This window comes from Palaemon carinicauda, chromosome 19, assembly GCF_036898095.1.
Source record: "Palaemon carinicauda isolate YSFRI2023 chromosome 19, ASM3689809v2, whole genome shotgun sequence".
NCBI classification, from domain to species: domain Eukaryota; kingdom Metazoa; phylum Arthropoda; class Malacostraca; order Decapoda; family Palaemonidae; genus Palaemon; species Palaemon carinicauda.
The window spans coordinates 37,475,495-37,492,994 of NC_090743.1; the positions used below are offsets into that span (position 1 = coordinate 37,475,495).

General features: G+C 35.3%; 1 protein-coding gene across 2 annotated transcripts in view; it reads right to left on the reverse strand.

Moving 5' to 3' along the window:
- Window positions 1-17,500, reverse strand: part of LOC137658575 (uncharacterized) — a 157,931-nt gene that overhangs the window by 18,402 nt on the left and 122,029 nt on the right. For both annotated transcript variants that reach the window (XM_068393475.1, XM_068393474.1), the window contains exon 2: window positions 1-165. This exon is cut by the window's left edge and continues 1,141 nt beyond it. The gene's annotated coding sequence lies outside the window, so the exon portion shown is untranslated. The remainder of the gene's footprint in view (window positions 166-17,500) is intronic.

The following is a 17,500-nucleotide window of genomic DNA, read 5'->3' on the forward strand; positions in this document are numbered from 1 at the left end:
ATTTTTGTCTAGTCAAAGTATTCTAGAGACCTTTATCTAGTTGAAGTAGTCTATGGACTTTTGTTTAGTAGAAGAATTCTAAAGAACTATGTCTAGGAGATATCTTCTAGAGGACCGTAGTTAGAAGTGAAAGGACGTATTTTCTAGGTTTCTTCGATATGGAATCTGTGAAAGAAAAAGAAAAAAGTTTTATTACTTATGGTTTTCATACATCAGTACAGGTTATGATATTTTATGCATAAAAGCAAACATATCATATATATGTACATATGTGCGTGTATGCATATACATATATGAAAGATATCATATGATTATATGAAGAATAGAGATTAATATTCAGTTCTCATTATGATCAAAAGCCCTAGTCTCTCAAGTGATATACCAACAAATTTTACAACATGCCAACATTCCAACATTCCATTCCAACCAAACTCAATGGTAGTAAGTAATTCAACTTGCCAAGTAACTTCTTGGGTAGGTACTGCCCTAGTAATTCCCTCTTGATAGACAGGGATTCAATTTTCACCTGAGTTATAGATTTATATAGCAATGTATATATATATATATATATATATATATATATATATATATATATATATATATATATATATATATATATATATATATATGTGTGTGTGTGTGTGTGTGTGTGTGTGTGTGTGTGCATTTAATCTTCATTAGATTGAAGCTGTGCAAAGTCAGCCAACAAATGTAGATATGTAATTAAATTATCAAAGAAAGCTTATTTTCATTGTTTATTTGGTGCCGTTATAGTATGTGGCCTACCTTTTTGGATCTGTTATAGTATGTGGCCTACCCGGTTTGAATGTGTCCTACCTAAGCCGGTTTGAATGTGTCCTACCTAAGCTGGTTTGAATGTGTCCTACCTAAGCCGGTTTGAATGTGTCCTACCTTAGAGAAGCTAACTTAAAAAACCCACCTAACCTATGCTAAAAGCCGTGTCCTTACCTACGAGTACGACGGGAGAAGCTAACTTAAAAAACCCACCTAACCTATGCTAAAAGCCGTGTCCTTACCTACGGGTACGACGGGAGAAGCTAACTTAAAAAACCCACCTAACCTATGCTAAAAGCCGTGTCCTTACCTACGAGTACGACGGGAGAAGCTAACTTAAAAAACCCACCTAACCTATGCTAAAAGCCGTGTCCTTACCCGGGGGGGCTGCGCCCCCGGAACCCCCCCCCCCCCTTACACAACATTAACATTAACTACATAGTTAAATACTGAAATCCATGTGTACTTACATGATCAATATTCGTAATAACATTATGTAGGCCACATACTATATCAGACAAAATTCCGTAGGCCACACTCTAAAGGTAGGCCACATACTATAACGGCACCGTTTATTTAATACATTAATGCATAGTTGTTCCTTGTGCGAGACACTGTAAGCAGTTGCTTCAACCTTGCGTGCATAGTTTGGCCCTGCTCTTATTTATACAATTTATTTAAGGGAAATATTAGTTTGAGTTTATTAATGACTCAGTTTTCTAGCTGAAGAGTTGTTGTACCCTAATTGAAACTACCCTGCCTGAAAATCTGTTGGACGGGTGTTCGAGACCTTTATCAATATAAAAAAAATTTTGAGTAACGTCTGCATCCTCACCATCCTTGTGAGCTAGGGATTTGGAATTGGGGGCAGCCTATAAGTGTACCTAAGGAGTCATCAGCAGCTACTGCCTAGCCCTCCCTGGTCCTAGCTTGATGGAGAGGGGTCTTGGGCGCTGATCGTTTGCATATATGGTCAGTCTTTAGGACTGTCCCTTGCCTCTGCTTTTCATGAGCGACCTTCAAAACCTTAAACTACTTCAAAGTGATAATATTTGATTGTTCATAAGCCTTAAGTGTTAATTTAATAGATGTATGGTTAACAAGCAATGTGTAGCCTTCCTTTAGTTTTTACTGATTTTTGGTATTTTTAGTATTTTTTGAAGAATGTGAAATGGAATATAACCCAAAGGTGTACGATTTCCTACTGTTCTATTTTAATTTAAAACCTTACATCAATAATTTTAAAGATAAAAAAAAATACGACTTCTTGAAACCTGACATCAACTCTAATATTCAGAAAGATTCATAATGTCGTTTCGGAAAGTCAACGAACGCCAGTCAAACTTCCTAGAGAAAGATGGCAAGTCGAAGGCGCGTATGCAAATATTCAATCAGAAAATTTCATTATTACTTTGAGGACGGTTGAGAGTTTTTCTTAAAACTACGTCATTGTCGCGTCTTGGAAGTTTTTAACTTACCTCCCTCGACATTTTGGGGAAAACTTTGGGAGATTTTCTGTTAGTTTTTCATTTCTCGAGAGTAATATACTTCCCAGATCGTGAGTGTGAAATTAAGGGACCGGTTAAGAGTTTGTGATCGGGATCCGTGAGGAAAAAATTGCTTGGGAACTATGATGGATTTCTTCACATTTAATATTCCTGCTTCAGGCACTTTTGAATTCTTAGTTTTATTTCTATCGCATCTTTCATCGTGCCACTTATATTTTATGTTTAGGATGGAAGTTGCTCAAACTGCATTTCATTATTATTATTATTATTATTATTATTATTATTATTATTATTATTATTATTATTATTATTATTTTATTACTAGCTAATCTACAACCCTACTTTGAAAAGCAGGATGCTATAATCCCTATGGGTCCACCTTGGGAAAAAGCCCATTAAGGAAAGGAAATAAATAAACTATTGAAAAGTAATGAATACAAGGTATAATATATCTTTGATATCAGTAACAGTGTTGAAATTGATCGGTCATATATAGACTATGAAGAGAAGCCTATATCAACCTGTTCAACATAAAACAATTCGTTTTAAGTTTGAGTTCACGAAGTTCCACCAATTCCATTCCACAACTTGTGACCAGATTGTGAAATGATCTCCCCGATCGAGCAGTTGAATCGGTGGAACTTCAGGAAATCAAACTTGAAACGAATGTTTTTGTGTTGAACAGGCAGTAGGTAATAGGTTGGCCAGGGCACCAGCCACCCGTTGAGATACTAACGCTAGATAGTTTGGGGTCTTTTGACTGGCCAGAAAGTATTACAGTGGATTCTTCGCTCTGGTTACGGTTCACTTTCCCTTTGCCTACACATACACCAATTAGACTGGCTTATTCTTTACAGAATCTCCTCTGTCCTACTACACCTGACAATACTAAGTTTACCAAACAATTCTTCACCCAAGTGGTTAATTGCTGCACTGTAATTGTTCAGTGGTTACTTTCCTCTTGGCAATGGTAGAAGAGACTCTTTAGCTATGGTTATAAGCTCTTCTAGGAGAAGGCCACTCCAAAATAAAACCATTGTTCTCTATTCTTGGGTAGTGCCATAGCCTCTGTACCATGGTCTGCCATTGTCTTTTGTTAGAGTTCTCTTGCTTGCGGGTACACTAGGGCACACTATTCTATCCTATTTCTCTTTCTCTGGTTTTGTTAAAGTTTTTATAGTTTATATAAGAAATATTTATTTTAATGTTGTTACTGTCCTTAAAATATTCTATTTTCCTTGTTTCTTTTCCTCAAAGGGCTGTTTTCCCCATTTTCCCTTTTGGGACCCATGGGTTTAAAGCATCCTGCTTTTCCAACTAGGGTCGTAGCTTAGCAATTAATAATAGCAATCAAGAATGATGATGATGATAATAATAATAATAATAATAATAATAATAATAATAATAATAATAATAATAATAATAATGAAGTGCCGTGGTAGATAGATATATAGACAACTATGCACTTTACCCCAGTTGCTCCTGTTCACTGAATGGCCCCGTAGTCTCCAGACATGGCCTGAATTCATCCATCCATTTGATATCTTTGTGGGGTCGGAATCCAAATATACCCCAATTCTGTCCTCTATTGGTCAACATGTCTTCTTTCATTTCTTCACTGACCAGACATTTTGGTAAATATTTGCATGTTGGAGGTTACCAAAATATGAAATATTAGTTTTTGAAAATATAATGAGATGATTTAAGGGTTTAGTATTGTCTTTTTTTTTATACACGATGTATATGATTTCCAGTTATTTATACCCGCAAAATAAAGTTTACAGTTCATTGTTTTAGTTGTTATTGTTGCAAAGAAATGAAATGATGAACTGAAAGCAAAATTGAATTAAGAGGCTTGAGTATTTTGAAGCCGAATAGGAATGAGTCTACAAAAATTCCTACATTTATATCATAGAAATTTTTGGTATGTTAATAGTAACTTGCAAGATAGAATTTTTTGACATTAAAGAAATTATATTCGTCATTTCTTATTGGGAAAAATATGAAATTTCGCTGCTATTTTCGAACAAAGTGTTATAATTGGTAAATCTAATAAGTGGACTTGGGATATTATTGCAGAATAATTTTTAATCTCTCTCTCTCTCTCTCTCTCTCTCTCTCTCTCTCTCTCTCTCTCTCTCTCTCTCTCAATAACTAGTAGGCGGTGCATTACATTTGCGCGCATTGCCCCTACAATTGCGCTCTAAAACCATTACCATTGCGCGCATCTTTCCATTACTATTGCGCGCATGCATTTCTCAGGGTATTCCAGTAATCCCTGTTGTCAAACCCATTCCAAAGAGAACGTTAGTTCTTTAGATGTCAATGAATTTCAATGGATTTTAAGGTAGTTAAATTCTATTTATCTTTTTTTTTTTCTTTTGCAAGGGGTTTTCATGTCAATGCATAATAATAGTTGTTGGCTCAACTAATTTTATGCCAGTTACATTCAATGTAGCTTTATTGTTTTTCATTTCCCTACGAAGTTTTTTTTTTTTCAGGAGTCGATGTTTAGGTTACCGGTAAATACAGATTACATACAAGACATTTATTCACAAGAATGTTTATTATAATAAAAAATGAGATACATTTATGTATATATATAAATGAAAAACAAACTTAACAGATGTCTGTTCGTGCTGAATATCTAAAACCAATAGCCTTCAAAAACTGATATCGATTATGTTCCCCTTCCTGCATCTTGTTGAATTGATCCATTAGATAAGTAGTCTTTTCTCTCTCGCTTCGTCTTAGAACTGCAGGTGTGCCAAGCCCTCGCAATTTAATGTATGTTGTTGTTTGGATTTTTAAGATGTTATCTAAAAACACAGAAATTGATGGGTGAGGTGAATAAAATTGCTCATTGTAATGAGCATGGAACGATTCGGGGCCATTTGTTGTTCGACGTGCTTCAACTGACGGTCGTGATGCCCATAGAATTGGAGGATATAATGCCTCCGGAAGGATGTAATTGTCAACAACGTAATCTGCAAACTTAACACAGCGCTGATCATCTGGAATGTTTGCCATGAGTTCCTCAGCAAAACTGTCACCAACTTCCGCAGGATCAAGAAATGCTAAACCAAAAAACTGAGTTAGCCACAAGCCTATTTCCGATTCCTTGTCTTTATATTCAGAACTGAGGCCTATTTTCTGAATTTTTCTCCACCAGCTTTGGCCTAGATGGAATCTACAACACTGTATTATTACATTTGGGAATATAGACCTAAATGCATTATGCATAGCTACTTCAAAATCAATGTGAACGAGACTAGGTTTAAATTCAAGATTTCTATCTGTACACAAGGTGGAGATCATGCTAAGCAATGTAGAGTAAATTTCTTCGGATTTCGATGGTAATAAAGCAAACACAAGAGGTACATAGTGTCCCAGATTAAATCCATGAATAGTGTACAATTGCTCAAAATATTTTGGACAGCACTTGAAAGTTCCGTCCACAAAAATTTCACTAACTTTTGTACACAGTGCGAGGAGATTTGAATTGCATGACAATATTATAATTCCATGTTCTTTACTATTAAGCAAACAGAATTTTTCTTTCTTATTAGTTTCCAATTACATGACGTCAAGAGCATCGTGAACATTCTCTCTAGATTTGGGTAAAGTTGGAAACTTTGTACGTCTTTTCCTGTAGATTGCCATTGTTAAATTTTTCAGATCTTTCACTTCCAGACTTTCGTCATCAACACACTGTAATTCGCTTCGAACTATTTTCATAGGTCTCGTGCTAATGTCATCAAACGCTTTCCTCTTCACAGATGCTCGGATAGCTTGAAGTTCAACTTTTTTGCTTTCTATCTCATGTGAGTGAATACACGTTCCACTGATTATAGTTGTACAGCTATCATCGGTTCTTAGCCTTCCTTTGCAGGTTTTCACTGTACAACGCCATGAAATTTCCGATGATTTAAGAATTCTGTCGATTCTGTATGTATATCCATCGTGAATCAAGGATTTCTTTCCTTTCTCGGTTTCAGATAGTGTGAATTCCATGATGCTAATTTCGGACTAAAAGAGAGAGCTATTGAAACTAACGTATCTTAATTCGAGTGAATGCATCTTATAAACTGTGAACTGTCATGGTGTCCGAAAGTGCTCGTTATCTTATCAAAACCATATGTAATAGGGTAGTTTGACAAGAAATGGCTGAAAGAAAAGAGGGGAAAAGAGGCGCGCAACTGTAATAAATTTCAGCGCGCAATCGTAACACTTCTTAATCCCTAAATGCGCGCAAATGTAATGTATGTGTATATGTGAATTTTTTACTAACACGTTTTGCTTTGGTACTTTAGATAAGTTCCAAACAGTTTTTAATATCGAGTAAACATAACCTTAAAATATTACCGAAAAAAAAATCAATTTATGGCAAGTGCTTCCACCCTTGTAAAGATTCGAAGTTTTCAATGTAACTCTACCAATCACGTTATCAAGTGATTATTATTATTATTATTATTATTATTATTATTATTATTATTATTATTATTATTACTTGCTTAGCTACAACCCTACTTGGAAAAGCAGAATGCTATAATCCCGAAGATTCCAACGGGGAAAATAGCCCTGTCAGGAAAGGAAATCATGAAATTGCAAGAGAAGTAATTAACTACTGAAATTGAATATCTAAAAAACAATAACATTAAAATAAACCTTTCATATATAATCTATAAATACCTAAAAAAAAGAGGAAGAAAAATAAGTTAGAATAGTGTGCCTGAGTGTACCTTCAAGCAAGAGAACTCTAACCCAAGACAGTGAAAGATCATGGTACAGAGGCTATGGCACTATCCAAGACCAGAGAACAATGGTTTGATTTTGGAGTATCCTTCTCCTAGAAGAGCTGCTTACCATAGCAAAAGTCTCTTCTACCCTTACAAAGTGGAAAGTAGCCACTTGAACAACTACAGTGCAGTAGTTAACCCCTCAAGCGAAAATGAATTGTTTGGTAATCTCAGTGCTGTCAGGTGTATGAGGGCAGAGGAGAATGTGGAAAGAATAGGCCAGACTATTCATGGTATGTGGAAGCAAAATGAAAATGAGTCGTAACCAGAGAAAGGGATCCAATGTAGTACTATCTGGGCAGTCAAAGGACCCCATAACTCTCTAGCGGTAGTAACTCAACGGGTGGCTTATTTCAACCCTGCTCAGCATATTTCTGCCTGTGCTCTCGATACGCACCTTTCGGCTACAGCGCCCAAAGGGTAGAAGTTACCTACCCGAGTTTCGGTGGATTCTATTAGATTTTAACGGACTTGAACCCATAACTTACAGAGAAAGTCGACGTCAGTACCATTGAACTATCACTATTCTAAACTTACACACATATATGTACCTATATATTTTATATATATATATATATATATATATATATATATATATATATATATATATATATATATATATGTATGTATATATATATATATATATATATATATATGTATATATATATATATATATATATATATATATATATATATATATATATATGTATGTACAAAATGTGTATATGATTTTATATACATATACATATACTCGTATATGTATATATAAAATATGATGTATATATGTATGTATATACGTACATAACGAAGATAAACACCTGGTTCATCATTGGTTCGATACAGTTTTGACAGATGAACAATAATCACATCATCGTTTATAGATAAATTGGCCAAACAAAACTTGCGAAGCAAACTTTCAACAAAGTTTGCTAAATCAACACTGAACAATGTTTGATATATCTGCAAATCGGCTTCACAGTTTGCTACACTGTTTTTATATTTTTTATATATTTTATTTTATATTTGCAACCAAATTCTCCGTCGATTTATCTAGCAGAATAATTCTGCATCATCGTTCAGAACGGAATAAATTCTCAACAATGTTTGCAGTACTACAGCGCTTGAAACGAAGTTTCATTCTGTCTATAACAATATCTCTCGTCACTATGTGTGCCAGTAGGGGACTCATACTGTGAAATAATACAATGCACCAAAATACAATTGTTCACTGAAATTCATATATATATATATATATATATATATATATATATGTATATATATTAATATATATATATACTATATATATATATATATATATATATATATATATGTATATATATATATATTATTATTATTATTATTATTATTGTTATTACTTGCTAAGCTTCAACCCTAGTTGGAAAAGCAGGATGCTATAAGCCCAACGGCTCCAACAATGAAAATAGCTCAATGAGGAAAGGAAATAAGGAAACAAACTACGAGAGAAGTAATGAACAATAAAGACTATATTAAGAACATTAACAACATTAGAATAGATCTTCCATTTATAGACTATAAAATCTTATAAAAAAAAATCAAGAGGAAGATAAATAAGATAGAGAATTGTATCAAGCAAGAGAACTCTACCCCAAGACAGTGGAAGATCATAGTGCAGAGGCTATGGGACTATCCAAGGCTAGAGAACAATAGTTTGATTTTGAAGTGCCCTTCTCCTAGAAGAGCTGCTTACCAGAGCTGAAGAGTCTCTTCTACCCTTACCGAGAGGAAAGTAGCCATTGAACAATTACAGTGCTGTAGTTAAATCTCTTGTGTAAAGAAGAATCGTTTGGTAATTAAAGTGTTGTCAAGTGTATGAGGACAGGGGAGAATGTGGAAAGAATAGGCCAGACTATTCGATGTATGTGTAGGTATAGAAAAAATGAGCTGTAACCAGATTGATGGGTCCAATGTAGTACTCAATGCCCAGTTAATGTACCCAATAAACTATAACTATATATATATGATATATATATATATATATATATATATATATATTATATATAATATATATATATATATACATATATACACACACACACATACACACACAATATATTACGCCCTTCCTATACTGCAGCCCTCTTTCACCGAAGTGGCCGTGAAAAATACAGGGCTTTGAAAATCTATGGAGTTTGCTTTTGAATATATATATTTTTCTGTATTTGCCTTTGTACGTTTAAACCGCTGTTTGACCTTGTGCTTTGCTTGTAATTGCTTTTGCACAGGCTCTGTGCGGCTGATGCCTGTCATATTGTTGTCATGATTGCAATGCAGAGTTTTCGATCATTCGCTGAAATTGTTTTTAGCCGAATTCTAATTTCGGTCCGACATGGAAATTTGAGCTGTACTTCGACCGAGATCGCTCAGCAATCCTCTATATTGGAATCCCTTAAAGGTAGTTCTTGGCATTTACCTTTAATTTGTTCATAATTGTTGATTGATTCGAAGCATGCGTAATGTAAGTTGATATAAATCGTATATTGTTGGTGCAGGATATTTCAGATATATTTTTCTCCCTAGCAACTCAGTATTATAATGTTACAAGGTTATTGGAATCAGACGTTTGATGATATAGTGAAAGGAAATTGTTTTTGTTGCCGTAATCATTAACTTGATGTGAAGTATAAGAGACATTATACTTTTTAGTCATTAACATCAAACATTTATGGAACGTGGTTGTCATCTTTTAAAAAGTTATTGAAAGGATTCAAGTTCTTCTTGTAAACATGCAACTCTTTTCTGGCGTTTGTTCACTCAGTGAACAAAGGTATATTAATTTTAAAAATACATTTATAAATTCAAACTCAGTGTACTTCCACGTATATAACAAAACTCTATTTATTCTTAGAAAATACATTTATTAAATAAAATCAAATATATTAAACAAGCCACAACATTCCCCTGTAATATATTGATAATAAACCGTAAACTTTAAGTCGACGATCTCAAGAATAACATTCTATAACATCCGGTTCCTTTATTCTCCTTTAATGTTACGCAACCATTTTTTTCTCTCCCCCTTCCTTGATCATAAGGTGGATTTCTACTCTCATATATTCCTTAAATTATTATGGGTGGAAAAAAATCAGACTCGCTCAGTCTTCCCGGAAACTGGTATTATTCTATTCAACTCCACCAGGAGCTTAACATCAAAGTCCTTTTGGCTTGTTAGATGAATATTTTTAATTAACTTCGATGTGTATATATGTGTGCCGTAGAGAGAGAGAGAGAGAGAGAGAGAGAGAGAGAGAGAGAGAGAGAGAGAGAGAGAGAGAGAGCATATGCATTACATAAGTAGGATAAGAAGGTAGCTGGTCGATGCAAAGTAGTAGAAAAGGAATATGTTCTGTTCTGGAGAGAGAGAGAGAGAGAGAGAGAGAGAGAGAGAGAGAGAGAGAGAGAGAGAGCGAGCATATGCATTACATAAGTAGGATAAAAAGGTAGCTGGTCGATGCAAAGTAGTAGAAAAGAAATATGTTCTGTTCTGAGAGAGAGAGAGAGAGAGAGAGAGAGAGAGAGAGAGAGAGAGAGAGAGAGAGAGAGAGAGCATATGCATTACATAAGTAGGATAAGAAGGTAGCTGGTCGATGCAAAGTAGAAAAGAAATATGTTCTGTTCTAGAGAGAGAGAGAGAGAGAGAGAGAGAGAGAGAGAGAGAGAGAGAGAGAGAGAGAGGTTTCCATAACGCGGAGGGCGTGAACCTCCCTGTGGAATCTATTCACCACCAGTTCTGTATTCACACCCTATCATTCTTCTACCTCCTCTCCCCCCACCTCGGCCTACATCCCTCCACCAGTAGGTAAATTTTACATCTTTTGTGGTATCCGAAGTGATGAATGATCATGATGCCACCCCGAGGGACCATAAATTATTCTCTCTCTCTCTCTCTCTCTCTCTCTCTCTCTCTCTCTCTCTCTCTCTCTCTCTCGCGGTAATATCTTGATACCCCTCCTAAGCTAGGTAATTTTCTGGATATGATGCAGACTAAAGAGAGGATGGAAAAATCGAGAGAGAGAGAGAGAGAGAGAGAGAGAGAGAGAGAGAGAGAGAGAGAGAGAGAGAGAGAGAGAGAGATTTATTAGTATGATTTTATTTTCACTAATTTCATGCTAAATAAAATCAGCGTTACTTGATGTGTTATTTTTTTTTCTTTGTTTTATAAATTTTCATCATATTTTGCCATTAACTTGTCTCATATTTTGGTGAGATACTACCGCTAGAGAGTTATGGGGTCCTTTGACTATCCAGACAGTACTACATTGTATCCTTCTCTCTGGTTACTGTTCATTTTCCCTTTGCCTACACATACACCGAATAACCTGGTCTATTCTTTACTAATTCTTCTCTGTCCTCATACTCCTGACAACATTGAGATTACCAAGCTATTTTTCTTCACCCAAGGGGTTAACTACTGCACTGTAATTGTTCAATGACCACTTTCCTCTTGGCAAGGGTTGAAGCGACGCTTTAGCTATGGTAAGCAGCTCTTCTAGGAGGACAATCCAAAATCAAACCACTGTTCTCTAGTCTTGGGTAGTTCCATAGCCTCTGTACCATGGTCTTCCACTGTCTTGGAATAGAGTTCGCTTGCTTAAGGGTACACTGGGGCACACTATCCTATCTTATTTCTCTTCTTCTTGATTTTATAGTTTATATTGAAAATATTTATTTCAATCTTGTTACTGTTTTCCTTGTATCCATTCCTTACTGGGCTATTTTCCCTGTTGAAACCCTTGGGCTTATAGCATCCTGCCTTTCCAACTAGGGTTGTAGCTTTGCAAGTAATAATAATAATAATAATAATAATAATAATAATAATAATAATAATAATAATAATAATAATAATAATAATAAAATAGATGACCTTGATTACATTTAGTAATTGACTTTATTACATTTTGTGATCAACCTTCATTATATGTTTTATGACTTACATGAAAGCCCCAAAAGAGTAAAAAAATGAACGAAATACCAGTTATTTCAAGAATATTATGAAAACTTCAGCTTATGTAATATAAATATGGCTTTTATTTTGCGATACTGAATGAACAAATCTAATTTCCTCCTATTGAAATCAAAAGCAGTTCGCTAATATTGTATTTTGTACAAGGGAAAATTTTTCTTCATATTTATTTTATAAATTAGAAAAATGCAAATAGGCTGCTAAGCCTAAATTGATTCGTGAAATGAATAGTTATTGCCGTGCATGTAAAAGAGAGACGGCTCTTGCTATTATAATATCTATCATTCTATGTATTTATATATACACACATACATGAATATATACAGACATATATATGTATATATATGTATATATATATGTAAATATCACCCACGAAATGCATTTAATACCGAATTCTATCTTGGGAATACATATCCACTTGGAATTCATTTTATGGTAACAGCTTCTGGCCGGGTGGTGATTCGAACCACCACCTGTACGGCTTGAAACTATGCTGGCAGGGACCCTACCGACTTAGCTATCAAGAGAGACTAAATGTTTATGACAAGTCCCCCTACATATTCCTGTCGAATTCAGGATTCTGTTCATAGACTTGAAATAGACCCATCTCCACCATGATAGCTGAATCGTGAGTTTGCAACACGTGGTTATTTTAATGAACATATATCACAAGCACACGTGATTTTAATTAATGTAAATATCACCCACGAAATGCATTTAATACCGAATTCTATCTTGGGAATACATATCCACTTGGAATTCATTTTATGGTAACAGCTTCTGGCCGGGTGGTGATTCGAACCACCACCTGTACGGCTTGAAACTATGCTGGCAGGGACCCTACCGACTCAGCTATCAAGAGAGACTAAAAGTTTATGACAAGTCCCCCTACATATTCCTGTCGAATTCAGGATTCTGTTCATAGACTTGAAATAGACCCATCTCCACCATGATAGCTGAATCGTGAGTTTGCAACACGTGGTTATTTTAATGAACATATATCACAAGCACACGTGATTTTAATTAATGTAAATATCACCCACGAAATGCATTTAATACCGAATTCTATCTTGGGAATACATATCCACTTGGAATTCATTTTATGGTAACAGCTTCTGGCCGGGTGGTGATTCGAACCACCACCTGTACGGCTTGAAACTATGCTGGCAGGGACCCTACCGACTTTTAGTCTCTCTTGATAGCTGAGTCGGTAGGGTCCCTGCCAGCATAGTTTCAAGCCGTACAGGTGGTGGTTCGAATCACCACCCGGCCAGAAGCTGTTACCATAAAATGAATTCCAAGTGGATATGTATTCCCAAGATAGAATTCGGTATTAAATGCATTTCGTGGGTGATATTTACATTAATTAAAATCACGTGTGCTTGTGATATATGTTCATTAAAATAACCACGTGTTGCAAACTCACGATTCAGCTATCATGGTGGAGATGGGTCTATTTCAAGTCTATGAACAGAATCCTGAATTCGACAGGAATATGTAGGGGGACTTGTCATAAACTTTTAGTCTCTCTTGATAGCTGAGTCGGTAGGGTCCCTGCCAGCATAGTTTCAAGCCGTACAGGTGGTGGTTCGAATCACCACCCGGCCAGAAGCTGTTACCATAAAATGAATTCCAAGTGGATATGTATTCCCAAGATAGAATTCGGTATTAAATGCATTTCGTGGGTGATATTTACATTAATTAAAATCACGTGTGCTTGTGATATATGTTCATTAAAATAACCACGTGTTGCAAACTCACGATTCAGCTATCATGGTGGAGATGGGTCTATTTCAAGTCTATGAACAGAATCCTGAATTCGACAGGAATATGTAGGGGGACTTGTCATAAACTTTTAGTCTCTCTTGATAGCTGAGTCGGTAGTGTCCCTGCCAGCATAGTTTCAAGCCGTACAGGTGGTGGTTCGAATCACCACCCGGCCAGAAGCTGTTACCATAAAATGAATTCCAAGTGGATATGTATTCCCAAGATAGAATTCGGTATTAAATGCATTTCGTGGGTGATATTTACATTAATTAAAATCACGTGTGCTTGTGATATATGTTCATTAAAATAACCACGTGTTGCAAACTCACGATTCAGCTATCATGGTGGAGATGGGTCTATTTCAAGTCTATGAACAGAATCCTGAATTCGACAGGAATATGTAGGGGGACTTGTCATAAACTTTTAGTCTCTCTTGATAGCTGAGTCGGTAGGGTCCCTGCCAGCATAGTTTCAAGCCGTACAGGTGGTGGTTCGAATCACCACCCGGCCAGAAGCTGTTACCATAAAATGAATTCCAAGTGGATATGTATTCCCAAGATAGAATTCGGTATTAAATGCATTTCGTGGGTGATATTTACATTAATTAAAATCACGTGTGCTTGTGATATATGTTCATATATATATATATATATATATATATATATATATATATATATATATATATACACACAAATATCTATATACATACATATATATACAAATATATATGTATATATATATTCATATGTATATATATAGAAATATAAATATACATATATATATATATATGTATATATATATACTATATATAATATATATATATATATATATATATATATATATATATATAATGTCTTATAATTGTAATTGAACAGTTTATATATATATATATATATTATATATTATATATACAGTATATATACATGTATATATATATATATATATATATATATATATATATATGTGTGTGTGTGTGTGTGTGTGTGTGTGTGTGTGTATAGAGAGAGTAGAAATTGAAAGAGAGGCTTTACAAAAAGAAGCTTATATTACACTACTGATGACATTCTTTACGGCATAATTACTGAATCAAGGGAAGATGAAGCCTATAAAAAAAAGTTCTGTGAGAAATGAGGGCTGAAGGGAAACCGGTAGATCTTCTAAGCTGGGTTAAATGTGAAACACTCAGTGCAGGGTTGTATAATGTGGATTATTCGTTAAAAAAAAAGATGTTTTTTATTTAAATTAGTGCCAAAGGTTGAGCTGGTTCATGTATTTTTAAAGGGGAAAAGCACTATCTCTCTCTCTCTCTCTCTCTCTCTCTCTCTCTCTCTCTCTCTCTCTCTCTCTCTCTCTCTCTCTGTTTTGTGCTTCACGACTATATGGATAGTTAGTTCACAGGGGTAGTTCTTCGTTACTGAGAAAGTCAGATAGAATCTGAATGATTTTATTTATTTTTTCTTCGTGTACATATGAAATATGAGTAGTCTTCATTAAAGGTCAAATAACCCACTGCTTTCTTTTTTTTGGAAAATTGAAGTTTTGCAGTGTTTTGTTTAGAATTTAAAAGGAACCTTCCTGATGGGCATTTGTGAAATGTTATTTGTTTACAAGTTCGGGCTTGGTCCCTGATCATATATTTGTATGGTCAGACTTTAGGACAATGGCACTGTTTCCTGCCTCTGCCATTCATGAGCGACCTTTAAACCTTTAACCTGTACACTGCAAAGAATGTTTAATACATTTTATTAGTGTACTAAATTATTTGACCCGACACGGTTTATTTGAAGGTGGATAAATTGGGAAATGTAAAGATAAAGATACTAAACAGAACGTCAGTTGAGCAAGCCCAACCCCCAACTGTGATGCCCAATCGCAGCAGTGGCCTCCCCAGTAAACCTATTAAACGCACGGTCCCAGATGGAGATCGATCTGCTGCCATGCTAATGCTAGGCGAACACGTTACCACTGTACTAGCCAGGAGGCTGTTGCAGTCCCAAGGGAGGTCATCATCCTTTATTGTCTCCATCACTTTATCCGAGTTCCTTTGTTACATAGAATCTTAGAAAAATCTTTCTCAGACTCCTCGAAGTTCTGTTTCTTGACATTCACATTGGAATACTGGTTTATTTTGAAGTCTCACATTTTTTAATACTTATTTGATATATAACAAGATTTTGTGTTCTTTGTCAATATACTAGTGTACGCAATCCGTCAAAATGACGGCTAAATATTTGAATATGCACACGCACACACGCACCATCCTATCACCATGGTAAAACTACTCTCCCTCGCCTGTACCCCAGGGACAGGGAGAGTTAAATGTGGCCGGAAAGAAATAAACATTATATACAGGTATGTGTATATATATATATATATATATATATATATATATATATATATATATATATATATATATATATGTATGCATATATATGTCTATATATATTTTTCTTTATTATATAAGGGAGATGTACAGTATGTACCCCTAAGGTATTCTTATATATAAATACTGATCATCCAAAATTTTGGATCATAAGTTCTTTGAGAAATCTTTTTTTTAAGCAGAGTCGAAGAAAATAAAAGCATTTTTGTTAGCCCTTAACAAACGCAATTACGAAAAGAAATATTTCTTTCATTCACCTCATCAAAACTCTCAAGTCTCCCTGTCTCCTTATTTTATGCTAAATATACTCGACTCTCATCAAGAAAGATTTTCCTTTAAAGCTCCTGAATATATTTTTAAGAGACGAGTTTCTGAAAACTTGGATGCAACTTCCAAGAAGAAATAGAAAAGACAATGATGATATACCTTGGGTTTTTTTTTTTTTTTTTTTTTTTTTCCTAAATTGCCTTAACATAAAAAAGGGGATAAGATCTTCAAGAAGGAGACATCCATCAGTTTCAGTCTTCCTCCCTCCCTCCCTCCCTCCCTCCCTCCCTCCCTCCCTCCCTCCCTCCCTCCTCCTCCTCCTCCTCCTCCTCCTCCTCCTCCTCCTCCTCTTTTATTCCACTCTTCACCCACCACCCCATCATCAGCATTCCCCTCTACCTTCCACTGGCATAAAACTCAGTAATCTGTCTCTCTTGAGCTTTCTTGAGAGAGAGAGAGAGAGAGAGAGAGAGAGAGAGAGAGAGAGAGAGAGAGAGAGAGAGAGAGAGAGAGAGATTTTGTATATCGGGAGGAAAACACACAAAAGAAGGATATTGTTATACGGAGAAAATTCTGTAGATTTGTTGGGTAGAATTGGAATGTTTTTAGGAGATTGTATTAAAGTATGATAGTGTCTGCAATTAATAACTGACATTTTTATTCTTCGATCAACCGACTCTATGTATACTCTGTATATTGAAGAATAAGAGAAGACGATGAAATGACTAAGAAAATATAAATGTATAAACTAGCATTGAAAGATCATCAAGAGATGCCAGTGGGAGGATATGTCTGAGGCCTCTGTCCTGCTGTAGCACGTTGGAGCCGTCAGTTCACCTCACGTAGTACACTGTAGCCTTTATTTAAGATTCTTTGTGGTTTCCTTTAGACACCCACTTTTGAACCCTCTGCTTTATCCCCATTCCCATTCAATGGTATCTCGACACCATGGCCCTCGGAGTGAATGGCCTTCCCGGCA